The following is a 12,618-nucleotide window of genomic DNA, read 5'->3' as shown; positions in this document are numbered from 1 at the left end:
AACGTGCCATCTTTAGAATAGGGAAGGTTAAGGTAGTGGTGTTAGTGATACATAGGGTGAAGGAAGAAATACCCATCCCTCATTGCCCACAGGGCAGTTGAGAGTCAACCACATTGTTGTGGGTCTGGAGTCACATGTAGATTATACCAGGTAAGGGTGGCAGCTTCCTTCCCTAAAGGACATGAGTGAATGAGATAAGCTTTTCCCAACAATTGACAATGGATTCATGATCATCACCACGCTCTTAATTGCAGATTTTTATTGAATTCAAATTACATCATTTGCCACGGTAGTAATTTGTACCCAGGTTCTCAGAACATTGCCTGCATTTGCAGGTTACCAGGTCCTAGCGATAATACCACTAGGCCATTGCCTCCCCTATCTTGTTCACATCCTTCTAAACCTTTCCTATTTATATACCTGTCCAAATGTCTTTTACTTGTTGTAACTGTACCTGCATCTATCACTTCCTCTGGCAGTTCATTTACATGCAATCCACCCTCTGTATGGAAATAGTTGCACCTCAGGTCCCATTGAAATCTTTCCCCTCTCACATTAAAATTATGCCCACGAGTTTTGAACTCTCCCACCCAAGGGAAAAGACCTTGGCTATTCACCTTATGCGTGCCCTTCTATAAGATCACCCCTCAACGTCCTACACTCCAGAGGAAAAATGTCCTAGCCTATCTAATCTCTCCTTACAACTCAAACCCTCCCGCTCCCGGCAACATCCTTTCTGCACCCTCTCCAATGTAATATTATCCTTCCTATAGCAGGGTAACCAGAACAGTATTCCAGAAGTGGTCTCACTAACATGCTGAATGCTTAAATGGCTAACAGGTCTTTTACTGCTCTTCAATCCCCTGCGTAGATAAACTAAACTGACCAATCAAGTTTTAGCACTGACAACAAGGATGTAAAGACTTTGTCAGATTGCAAAAGAACCAGAACATCAAGACAGTCATTCAGCCAAAGCATGCTAATGCTCCATTCCACCTTCACATCTCCTCTAAATCTAACAGCATTACCTTCCAAACCTTTCTCCCTCACATAGTTATCTATCTATTGTTCATTCTGAATGAATGGTGGAACTGACTTGAGGGACCGAATGGCCTAATTCTGCTCCTATATCCTGTTGCCTTATCCTCTCCCCTCACTTCAAGCAGCTCCTGTGGTAATGAGCTCCACATTCTCACCTCTCACTGTGAGGGACGAGGCAGTGGTGTAGTGGTAATGTCACTGGACTAGTAATCCCAGGCCGATGTTCTAGACCTAGTAATCTGCAGACCCAGGCAATGTTCTGAGAACACTGGTTCAAATTACCACTGTGACAAATGATTGAATTTGAATTCAATAAAACATCTGCAAATAAAAGCTAAAGATGATCTCAAATTCATTGTTGACTGTTGGGAACAGGCTGTCTCCTTCACTCACATCCTTTAGGGAAGGAAACTGTCACCCTTACCCGGTCTGATGACTCCTGACCCACGGCAATGTGGTTGAATCCCACTATGGCAGATGGTGAAACTAGGATTCAGTGGAAAATCTGGAATTTAGAACAAAAGATGGCGACCATATAACTGCTGTTGATCCCCATAAAAACATTGTCTGCTTCACTAATGCCCTCTATTCCTTACCTCGTCTGGCCTACTTGTGACTCCAGACCCACAGCAATTTTAATCCAGAAGGGCGACGGAAACAGATAAAGGGGAAAACTACTACTTGGACGTTCTCCGCCAAACCACTCATTAGCGATCACTGCAGCACCACCAGCTCCTCAAAGGCACACAGGAAACGGCAATGAATATTGGCAAGCCAATAAAATAATTTTTTTAAGATCTTGATTTGGAAATATATTGCTGTTCCTTCACTGTTGCTGAATCAAAATCCTGGAAATCCTTCACCAAACGGTATTGTAGGTCAACCTATAGTAGTTCAAGAAGGCAGCTCACCACCACCATCTACCCTAGCACGGAGGGATTGTCTTAATGAGCAAAGGCTAAATAGATTTCGGGTCTTTACTCACTGGAGTTAAGAAGAATGGAACTTGATCACATTGAAATATTTAAGGGCTTGACAGTGTAAATGCTGAGAGGATGTTTCCACTCCTGGGAAAGTCTAGGACGAGACAGCATCATCTCAGACTGAAGAGATGCCAATTTAAGCATGAGATAAGGAGGAATTTCCTTTCCTCAGAGGGTTGTGAGTCTTTAGAAATCAGAGAGTTGTTGGTCAAAGACCTTGTGCATATTTAAGGCTGAGACAGAGAGATTTTTGATCAATCAGGGAATTAAGGGTTACAGGGAAAGGGCAGGAAAGTAGATGTGAGGAATATTGGATCAGCCACAATCCTGTTGAATGATGGAGCAGACTTGAGGGGCCAAACGGCCTGTTCCTACTCCTATTTCTTTTGGTCTTAACTAGAGTCGGACATGCTGTCGCAACCAGTGATGCCCATATCCCACAAGTGAATGAAATAATAAACTACATTTTATTAAGAAAGATAAGTGCCCCTACTGTTGAAGCTTCCACGTGGTTAACCCTCCACCACAGACTAGGCCCTTAGACTGGCATGGGAAGGAATATTGACAGCAACACTCTGCCCCAAACCACAAACCACCAGTGAGTGAGTTACCCAGGCATCATATCATATTGCAATAGAAAACAGGAAGAACGCATGAAGAAAGGACAATAACAGTATTGCAAGAGAGGCAAGTTCAGCAGACCAATTTTGGTACCAGAACTCTAGGGTGGAGGATAACAGAGAAGCCTGAGATGGAGAGATTAAGTGGGACAGGATAATCACTGCTTTCTTTACTGGAGAGTCTGCTCAAGATTGTGTCTTGATAATTATATTTCCACATTAAAACCTGATGCCCCTCTACGCCCTTGTGAGGAATTGCTTAATCCTCTCTCTGACCCTGTGTAAGAGCCCAGCTGTAACAACATTTATACTTTTTCACATGAAAAGCTGATAACCCCCACTCCCACCCCAATAACACCAAGAATTTGTGTTGTGCTGTAGAGAGTCAATGTGAGATAGAGAGTTCAATTACTAGAGATATCCAAACTGTGAGATGGCGAGGATGACAGTAACGAGAGGCAAGGTGAGTGATTGAAGCCACCAAGTGTTTGAATGCTTCTATTAACCGGGCACTGAAGACCCAAGGCTAGACTTTTATTGCTAATTCATTCCATCGTTGAATTACATGACTGCTCCTCGTCAGCTTGAATAAATGAAGCCAATGTTTGGGTTGCTCCCTGGTTAAATCCCAGGCTGTTCTTAAATGGGTTTGAACAGACAGTCAAGTTGTCCTGAGGGCTTTTGAAAGGCTAATTGAAACTATTTCACTGGAAAGAGAGAGACGCTGCTGGAGATTTTCATTTTCCACTCATCAGGACAAATGCAAGAATGTCAAATTTCAGACGATCAGGTGCTGGCTGGGAAAATTTCAATGACAGTTTAAGCAAACTGGCTCATGCTGCTGCTACACAAGCGATGACCCCCTGCTAACAGGGTAATGCCGTCAGTTCAACAAATACTTCCTGACTATCGCAAAATTGAGCAAGATTGTACAGAAATACCAATGTTTCGTGTGATGCCTAGTCGATAGGCTGTGTACCAGCAATTGACTGATTGGATCAAAAGCAAGTTCCATCGGGCTATTTGTTATAGTTACAGTACAATTGGGCCTATGGGACTGGAGTAAATAGAACGAAGAAGAACAAAGAAAATTTACAGCCCAGGAACAGGCCCTTCAGCCCTCCAAACCTGAGCCAATCCAAATCCACTGTCTAAATCTGTTGCCCAATTCCTAAGTATCTGTATCCCTATTCTCCCCACCTACTCATGCATCTGTCCAGATGCATCTTAAATGAATCTACCGTGCCTGCCTCTACTACCTCTGCTGGCAATGTGCTCCAGGCACCTACCACCCTCTGTGTAAAGTACTTGCCGCGTGTATTTCCCTTAAACTTTTCACCTCTTACCTTGAAAGCGTGACCTCCCGTTATTGAATCCCTCACCCTGGGAAAAAACTTATCTCTATCTACCCTGTCTGTACCCTTCTTGATTTTGTAGACTCAATCAGGTCCCCCCTCAGTCTCTTTTTTTCTAATGAGAAAAATCCTAACCTACTCATCCTCTCTTTATGGCTGGCATCTTCCATACCAGACAACATCCTCATAAACCTTCTTCGCACCCTCTCCAAAGTGTCCGCATTCTTTTGGCAATGCGGTGATCAGAACTGTACACAGTACATGATGGTATACTTTTGGCGGTACAGACTCGATGGGCAGAAGGGCCTCTTCTATGCTACATGAACACCATATATTCACCCCATGACTCAATTATAATAAAGAGAACACACTGTACCACCCAATGGAACAAAAACGATGTTAATACTGCTTCATATTTACGGTTCCCCGCCATTTCCCACTCTCACAACTTTCAGTTCACCCCCACCAAACCCCCCACCGCCCCCACCGGGCCCCACCACCCTCATGGTTACATCCCATCACCCTCCCACTCATTCTGCGGTTGCACCAGTTGATAAGCTTCATGGTGGGAAATCATTTGGGAAGCACCATTTCAATCATTTCATCCTCACAATCCAAACACTCTTTAATCTTTTATACTCCAAGGAACACAGATGGGGGCCATGCAGTCAATTCTCAGAAATAAACCTTTGAACTTAATATCGTTGTGTTGCAAGCTTGCTCAGAGTGAGTCTACCTGTCGTCTCTGACATCTCGGTTAGCAGCTGCTCTGTGTGATGGAGCTGCACTTTGATGAAACCTGGCGGAGGCTACCTTTCCTTTCACCTCACTGGGCAGGCTGTTACCGAACCTGTAGGCCTCTAATCCTAGCTAGTATTGCTATGTACGTGGGAAGCAATGGCCTAGTGATACTGTTGCTTGACTATAAATCCAGAAACTCAGCTAATGTCCTGTGGACTCGGGGTTTGAATACCATCATGGTGAAATTTGAATTTAATAAAAATCTGCAATTAGACATGCAATGATGACCATGAATCCAATGTTGGGGAAAACCCCATATGGATTCTGTGCAATAAATGCTGGTTTAGTGACCAGAGGTACTGTCATCCCATGAATAAATTTTAAAAAGTCTGAGACTTCAATACAATAGCAATTTATAACAATGTTGCTAATAAACTTTAAGAGATCTGTCTTTGTGGTATAGGCGAAAGTGAGTACTGCAGATGCTGGAGATCAGAGTCAAGATTTGAGTAGTGCTGGAATCTAATGAAGGGCGTCCACGCGAAACATTGATTTTCCTGCTCCTCAAATGCTGCCTGGCTGGCTGTGCTTTTCCAGCACCACTCAGATCCGGTCTTTGTGCTATATGTAGTAAGGGTGATCATATAGAAGGCACTCAGAGCACATCATACTGGCAGTGATGTGTTACCCGGAAATCACATCAGGAATCTTTCACATTTGTGAGGTTGCAGCCTGAAGTATTTATATTTTCTGAGATGGTGGCCATTTAGTCCACAACACTATATATTGTTCTGACTCACTGGGGTAGCGTGCTGTAAATCTAACCCTCTTATTCCTGGAGTGATTCGAAGTGTTAACACTTAGGTACACACAGCATGCTAATATACTGACTTTTAGATGAAGGTGAATAAAAAGACATTGAAGAAGAATAAATATTTATTTTAAGTGATTAAACTATTGCTACAAGTAAATGGATATACCCCAATGTCGTGTGACCCTACTATCTAAAACTCTAATCCCCTTATAAACTCTCCTTTACATACACACAAGCAAACAACTTAGGGAGGAGATTATCAGGGAAGGCAAAGAAAAACTGGAAAATCAGTTCAATATTCTTTGTTTCCAGTTCCAATGTTGAGGTGATCTTTCTTTGGCTCCCCAGGTCCTTGGTGCTCAGTTGTCTTTCTCTAGAAGTTCCCATTGATTTGCAAGAAGTAAAGAGTGACTGATTCATTTGGAAAATGTCTCTGATTTATCAATTCATAAGTTACATCTTACCACAACGGCTGCAGGAAAGGTATCTAATTCATGTTTAATCATTGTTTTACTGCAGAGAACAGGCAGCTTCCGCTGGGAAGAACAACAGCACTCACACTCTCTCTTTGTCTATGTCTCTGTAACTTGTTTCCAGTTCCAAATTGCTCAGGTAGCTGACAGCCAATCAGCTTGACCTGTAAACATCTCCTTGGCTCCTAATCATCTTCACATCCATAACCACAAAAAACAGAGTTTACAATTGGTATTGGATTCCTTGTTGTGAAATTATGCAGCCATCCTGGTAAATCTAATACCAAATTGACTTCATGAAAATGCAAATCTCATCCCTTTATGCACCTTACATATGACGTCTTCAGGGAATTGGCACAATATAGTGGATCCCATACATGATAAGCTAAGTGCTTGTAACAGATCTACCGTTCACATGCCCTGCCATTGTCTGTCTTAAGTGTCAACACAGCTCCTTTTATGACACATCAGTACCATATACCATCAGTTATTGTTATAAACACCCATCTGGTTTACTAATGTCCCTTTAGAGCAGGAATTTAACATCCTTACCTGGCTTACATGTGACTCCAATGTGATAGCAATTAGGTTCACTCGAAAATGGGCCACTCAGTTCAAGGGCAATTAGGAATGGATAATAAATGTTGCCTCACACCCCATGACAAAAATCAAGCAAAAAGTATAACTTACTCCTGTCTTAATGACTTTACCATTAAGACAGCACAATCACACTCTCCAGCAATAGGAAACTAGTACTTTAGCACTGTACAACATGAGCTGCATAACCTAAGGGACATCTTATAGTTATATAGTGCTTTTCACAATTTTAAGCATTTTGCAGCCAATGGAGTACTGTTGAAGAGGAGACACTGTTGCAATTTAGAAACAAGGGAGAGTAAGATTCCACAAACAGCTATCTGATAATGGCCAGTTCCATATGCTTTAGTCATGCTGATTGAGGGTTTAATATTGCTTATTGCCGGCTAGGGACAGGGAGGATAGGTCATGGTTCAATGTTGTACCTGATACATCGGATGGAGGACATGACAGCATTCACTTAACACTGTGCACCAGAGTGGGCTTGCACCCATATACTTTATTCTTAGGATTTGGATATCACTGGCAAGGATAGCATTCAATGAATCACAGAATCTTAGAAAATAGGAGCAGGAGTAGGCCATTCAGCCCTTCAAACCTGGCCCATCATTCAATATGATCCTGGCTGATCATCCAAATCAGTCCTCTGTTCCTGCTTTGTCCCCATACCCTTCGATCCCTTTAGCTCTAAGAACGATATTTAATTCTTTCGTGAAAAACATTTAATGTTTTAGCCTCAATTGCTTTCTGTAGCAGAGAGTTCCACAAACTCACCACCTTCCGGGTGAATACATCTCATCTCTGTCCTAAATGGATTTCTCCATATCCTTAGCCTCGAAACCTGATGAAGGGCTCTGGCCCGAAATGTCGACTCTCCTGCTCCTCGGATGCTGCCTGACCCTCTGTGCTTTTCCAGCACCAGGCTCTCGACTCTGATCTCCAGCATCTGCAATACTCACTTTGTTCTAACCCCTGGTCCTGGCCTCCCCTGTCATTGAGAACATCCATCCTATGTTTACCCCATCATCTATCCCTAGCTGCCCTGAGACTACAGTGGTGAGCAACTTATTGAACCACTGTTGTTAAGGCATTAATGTTAAGCATAGCATTGACATGACTGGACAAGTTGCCTGATAGTTAAGGGGCCTCAATGAATGCTCTGGTAACCTGAGCTCAAATCCCACCTCAGCACCTGCACCAATTTAGATTCAGTTGAATTGATGAATGTGAAATAACATTGCTCACCTTAAAAACAATGATTACTAGTGTATGTTACTGGATTGCAGTGAAAGCCCATCGGAATCATTCATGTATGACTGGGGAAGGATATCTGCAGGCCTTACTCCATGTGGTCTATATGTGACTCCAGGCAGTTACACTAGTGTATGGCTTCAACAGAACTCCTTACTTGGCTAGCTTATCCCCTACCTACTCAAGGACAATCATTTTTAATTCACTCAGCCAGTATTTATTGCCCATCCTTAATTGCCCAGAGGACAATTATAAGTCAATCGCATCACTGTGGGTCTGGAATTGCATGTAGGGCAGAACAGGTAAGGATGGCCTACATGTGACTCCAGACCCACAGCAATGGGTCCTGCTCTAAAGGACATTAGTGAACCAGATGGGTTTTTCTGATGATCAACAATTTCATATTTTTTAAAAGCAAATTTCAGAATACAAATTCCACCATCTGGCATGGTGGGTTTTGAAACCAGATCATGTTCTGGGTCAACAGCCCAGAGATAATACCACTAAGCCATCAGCTCCCCTAAAACTGACCCATAAACATTGGCCTTGACAGTGATTCCAGGAGTAGAATGCAGGTGCACCCATAATGTGGTTATCATGAGAAATCCAAGATTTTGATCTTGTGAAAGTGAGGGAACTGCGATATATTTCCAAATCAGAATGGCGATGGACTTAGAAGGTAATTTAATATTTGCCTGCGCATTTTGCTTTTGATATTCTTCAAGGTGAAGATGGCTGGGATGGTGGTATCACTGGAGAGGTTTTAACGAGTTGCTGCACTGGCCAATAACTGAGCAGGCTTTGATGGGTCGATTTGGAAAAACAGTGGTCCAACTATAAGAAAATTGAACAATTTGGAGTTGAATAATAAGGGGGAACATGCTAATTAATTAACGAGGTAAAAACAATGACTGCAGATGCTGGAAACCAGATTCTGGATCAATGGTGCTGGAAGAGCACAGCAGTTCAGGCAGCATCCAAGGAGCTTCAGCAAAAATCGACTTTTCGGGCAAAAGCCCTTCATCAGGAATAAAGGCAGAGAGCCTGAAGCGCGGAGAGATAAGCTAGGGGAGGGTGTGGGTGGACCCTCCCCTAGTTTATCTCTCCACGCTTCAGGCTCTCTGCCTTTATTCCTGATGAAGGGCTTTTGCCCGAAACGTCGATTTTGCTGAAGCTCCTCGATGCTGCCTGAACTGCTGTGCTCTTCCAGCACCATTGATCCAGAAATTAATTAACGAGTCAGCTAGGAGCTCTATGGTAACGCTATCACCACTGAGCTGCAATGTGGGTTCACTTATTGATCAAGATTAGAGAGTAAATTCCACTGTCAAGAGATGTGAACTGACCATCGAAGTGGGCACTCTAGTGCAGTGCTGAAGATGCCATCTTTCAAGCAAGATGCCAGACCAGGTCTCTGTCCACCCTCTCAGATTTGCAAAAAGATCTCAAGGCATTATTTCAACTAAGACTAAGTTGACCTAGCCTTGGTGTCTCAGTGGTTCACACTACTGCCTCACAATGGCAGGGACCTGAGTTTGATTCTCCCCTCGGGTGACTGTCTGTGTGGAGTTTGCATATTCTCCCCGTGTCTGTGTGGGTTTCCTCCAGGTGCTCCGGTTTCCTCCCACAATCCAAAGATGTGCAGGTTAGGTGGGTTAGCCATGGGAAATTGCCCATAGTATTCAGGGATGTGCAGATTAGGTGGATTGGCCATGGGGAAGTCAGGGTTACAGGGGGTGGGTCTGAATGGGATGCTTTGCAGAGGAGTCGTGTGAAATTGATTGGTCAAATAGCCTGCTTCCACACTATAAGGATTCCGTGATTTGTCTCCCGAACAACATTACCAAGCCAATGATCTGGTCATTGTCATATTGCAGCGTGCAAATTGGCTGATACATTTTCTACATTATAGTAAAATATACATTTCAACAGCACTTAATTGCATGAAAAGTGCTTTGAGATGTACAGAGTTTATGAAAGGCACTATATAAATGCATGTGTTTCCTTATTGCTGGTTATTGCTCACAGTTGACTAAAATCCGATGCATGGAGTCGACTAATTTTGTAAGAAACAAGATTTCCTGAAAGATGTGCAGCTCAAAAAAAGTGGCCATTTTCAGCTGAAAAGACGTAGAACAAAGACTCAATTAGACATAAATCATGCTATGAGATTAGCATCATAACTCAAACCTCAAACAGGCAATAGTCAGTGTTTATTGCAGGAACTCTCTACCTCCTTACTACACAACCCCTCCGGCGAGCTCTGAGTAAGGAGAGAAATTAATAAAGCGGTTGATGATTTTTTAATCTCCTCACTTAAAGTTAAAGGCTTAACTCTCATTCCTCCATGCCTTCATATGAGGTTCCAGAACTTGCTGTAATTTGTTCAGAGGCTGGAAATCCAGGTTGACACAATTTGGAAGATTCAGAGAGTACAGAGCACCAAAACACAGTTAACTGAACTCCAGAGGCCTATCACGAAACGGAAAACTGAGAATGATTTGAGTTTTCGACGTCAGTTGGAGCTCAAACGGATTCAGTGTCAATGTCAGAAACATGACTCTTGTTTGTAATAGTGGAGAAACGCACGTCAACAGTACGTCTCTGAGGCACAATGGCACATCAAAAGATTCAGATTTGTAATCCCACTTCTTGAATCATGTCAGTTTCTATGAAGAGAAGAAATCCTTAAGAATGAGCAGGATTTAGCCGCATCCACCCTTGCCAAGTGACAAGACTCACAACCGGAAGACCCAGATCAATGCCATCTCTCTGTTGCATTAGCCAATAGCAGGCAGTTCAATCCATGTTTGGGGAAGTGTTGCTAAAACTGGTCTCAGTGCGATGGGCTGCAGAGCAGTTCAATGCCTGGCCATGGTCACTACTGTCATTAACCCCAGTTACAATGGGAGAACAGAATTAATCTTGGCTATGTTCTTTTTAAATTTAGGCTTCACTGAGCATTGATCGCCTATTCCTAATTACCCAGAGGGCAGTAAAGAGACAACCACAATGCTGTTGGCATAAACTCGTGTGTAGGCCAGACCAGGTCAGGATAAGAACGTAAGAACCAGGAGCAAGGGTAGGCCGTCCTGCCCCTCGAGCCTGCTCCCCATTCAATAAGATCATGGCTGATCTTTTCATGGACTCAGCTCCACTTACCCGCCCTCTCACCATAACCCTTAATTCCTTTACTGTTCAAAAATCTTTCTACCTGCCTTAAAAATATTCAATGAGGTCGTCTCAATTGTTTCACTGGGCAGGGAATTCCACAGATTCCCAACACTTCGGGTGAAGAAGTTCCTCCTCAACTCAGTCCGAAATCTGTTCCCTCTTATTTTGAGGCTATGCCCTCCTGTTCCAGTTTCACCCACCAGTGGAAACAACCTCCCTGCTTCTATCTTATCTATTCCCTTCATAAATTTTCTATGTCTCTATAAGAACACCTCTCATTCTTCTCAATTCCAATGAATATAGTCTCAGTCTACTCAATCTCTCCTCGTAAGCCAACCCTCTCAACTCCGGAATCAACCTAGTGAACCTCCTCTGCACCCACTCCAGTACCAGTACATCCTTTCTCAGGTAAGGAGACCAAAACTGTACGCAGTACTCCATGTGTGGCCTCACCTGCACCCTATACAGCTGCAGCATAACCTCCCTGCATTTAAACTCAATCCCTCTCGCAACGAAGGACAATATTCCATTTGCCTTCTTAATTACCTTCTGCACCTGCAAACCAATTTTTTGATGACAGGTTACTCCCCCTAAAGGACACTAGTGAACCAGATGAAGCTTTACAACAATAAATAGTGGTTACATGGTCATCATTAGGCAAGCTTTTTTATTTCCTACCCTTTTCATTTGAAATTTCACCGTCTGTCATAATAGGATTGCTTTCCCCTGAATAGTAGCATAGGGTTTCCAGATTACTAATCCAGTGGCTTTACTATTATGCTATCACCTCCCCAATCCTAGAAAACATTGCAAGGAGGACTGGGCTGTGTCTCCTCCCCCCCCCCCCCCCCCACCCAACCCCCACAAGATTATTTTAATGTAAATTTAGTAAGTTTCCTGAGGATTTCTCATTTTCAGTTCAGTCCACCTTTGGGGCTGATTACCCTAATTGCGTTTGATCTAGTTATTTTTAAATAGCAAAGACTTGCATTTGTATAGCCCCTTTCACAACCTCCCTGAATGTTTCATATATACTGAAATATATCTCAGCTGCAGTTCTGCTCAAGCAATGTCTCAGTTTTAAAATTTTCATCCATTGTTTTCAGATCGCAGCATGACCTCAGTCTTTCCTATGTGTCAGCCCCACAAGCCCCATGACCTTCCAGGAAATCTGCACCCCTTAAATTCTGGCCTCTTGAGTTTCACTGCGCTCCACTGCTAGTCACCATACCTTCAAGCTCTGGATCCCTTCTTCACCTCCCTTTCCACCTTTAAGCCACTCCGTAAAACTTACTTCTTTGACTAAGTATTTGGTCATCTGACCTAATATGACTCAGCATTGAAGCAAAGTCCTATGATGTACCTTGGATGCTTTATTTTATTAAAGATGCTATATAAATGCAAGATGTTGTTGTTTTGAAATGCAATAAATGTAAGGTTTTGGTCCTTGTCTTTCAGTCACAAGACCCATTATTGGGCAGATCAGACTTTGTTGTGTGGAGCTTAGAAAGTAAAGGTCAACTTGAATGAAATATCTAAGAGCCCCAGGGGTCTTGACGTGATCAATGG

This window comes from Chiloscyllium plagiosum, unplaced genomic scaffold, assembly GCF_037043375.1.
Source record: "Chiloscyllium plagiosum isolate Xiang-an unplaced genomic scaffold, Cpla_swu_hap1 HiC_scaffold_14, whole genome shotgun sequence".
Taxonomy (NCBI): domain Eukaryota; kingdom Metazoa; phylum Chordata; class Chondrichthyes; order Orectolobiformes; family Hemiscylliidae; genus Chiloscyllium; species Chiloscyllium plagiosum.
Note: the sequence above shows the minus strand (reverse complement) of the source record.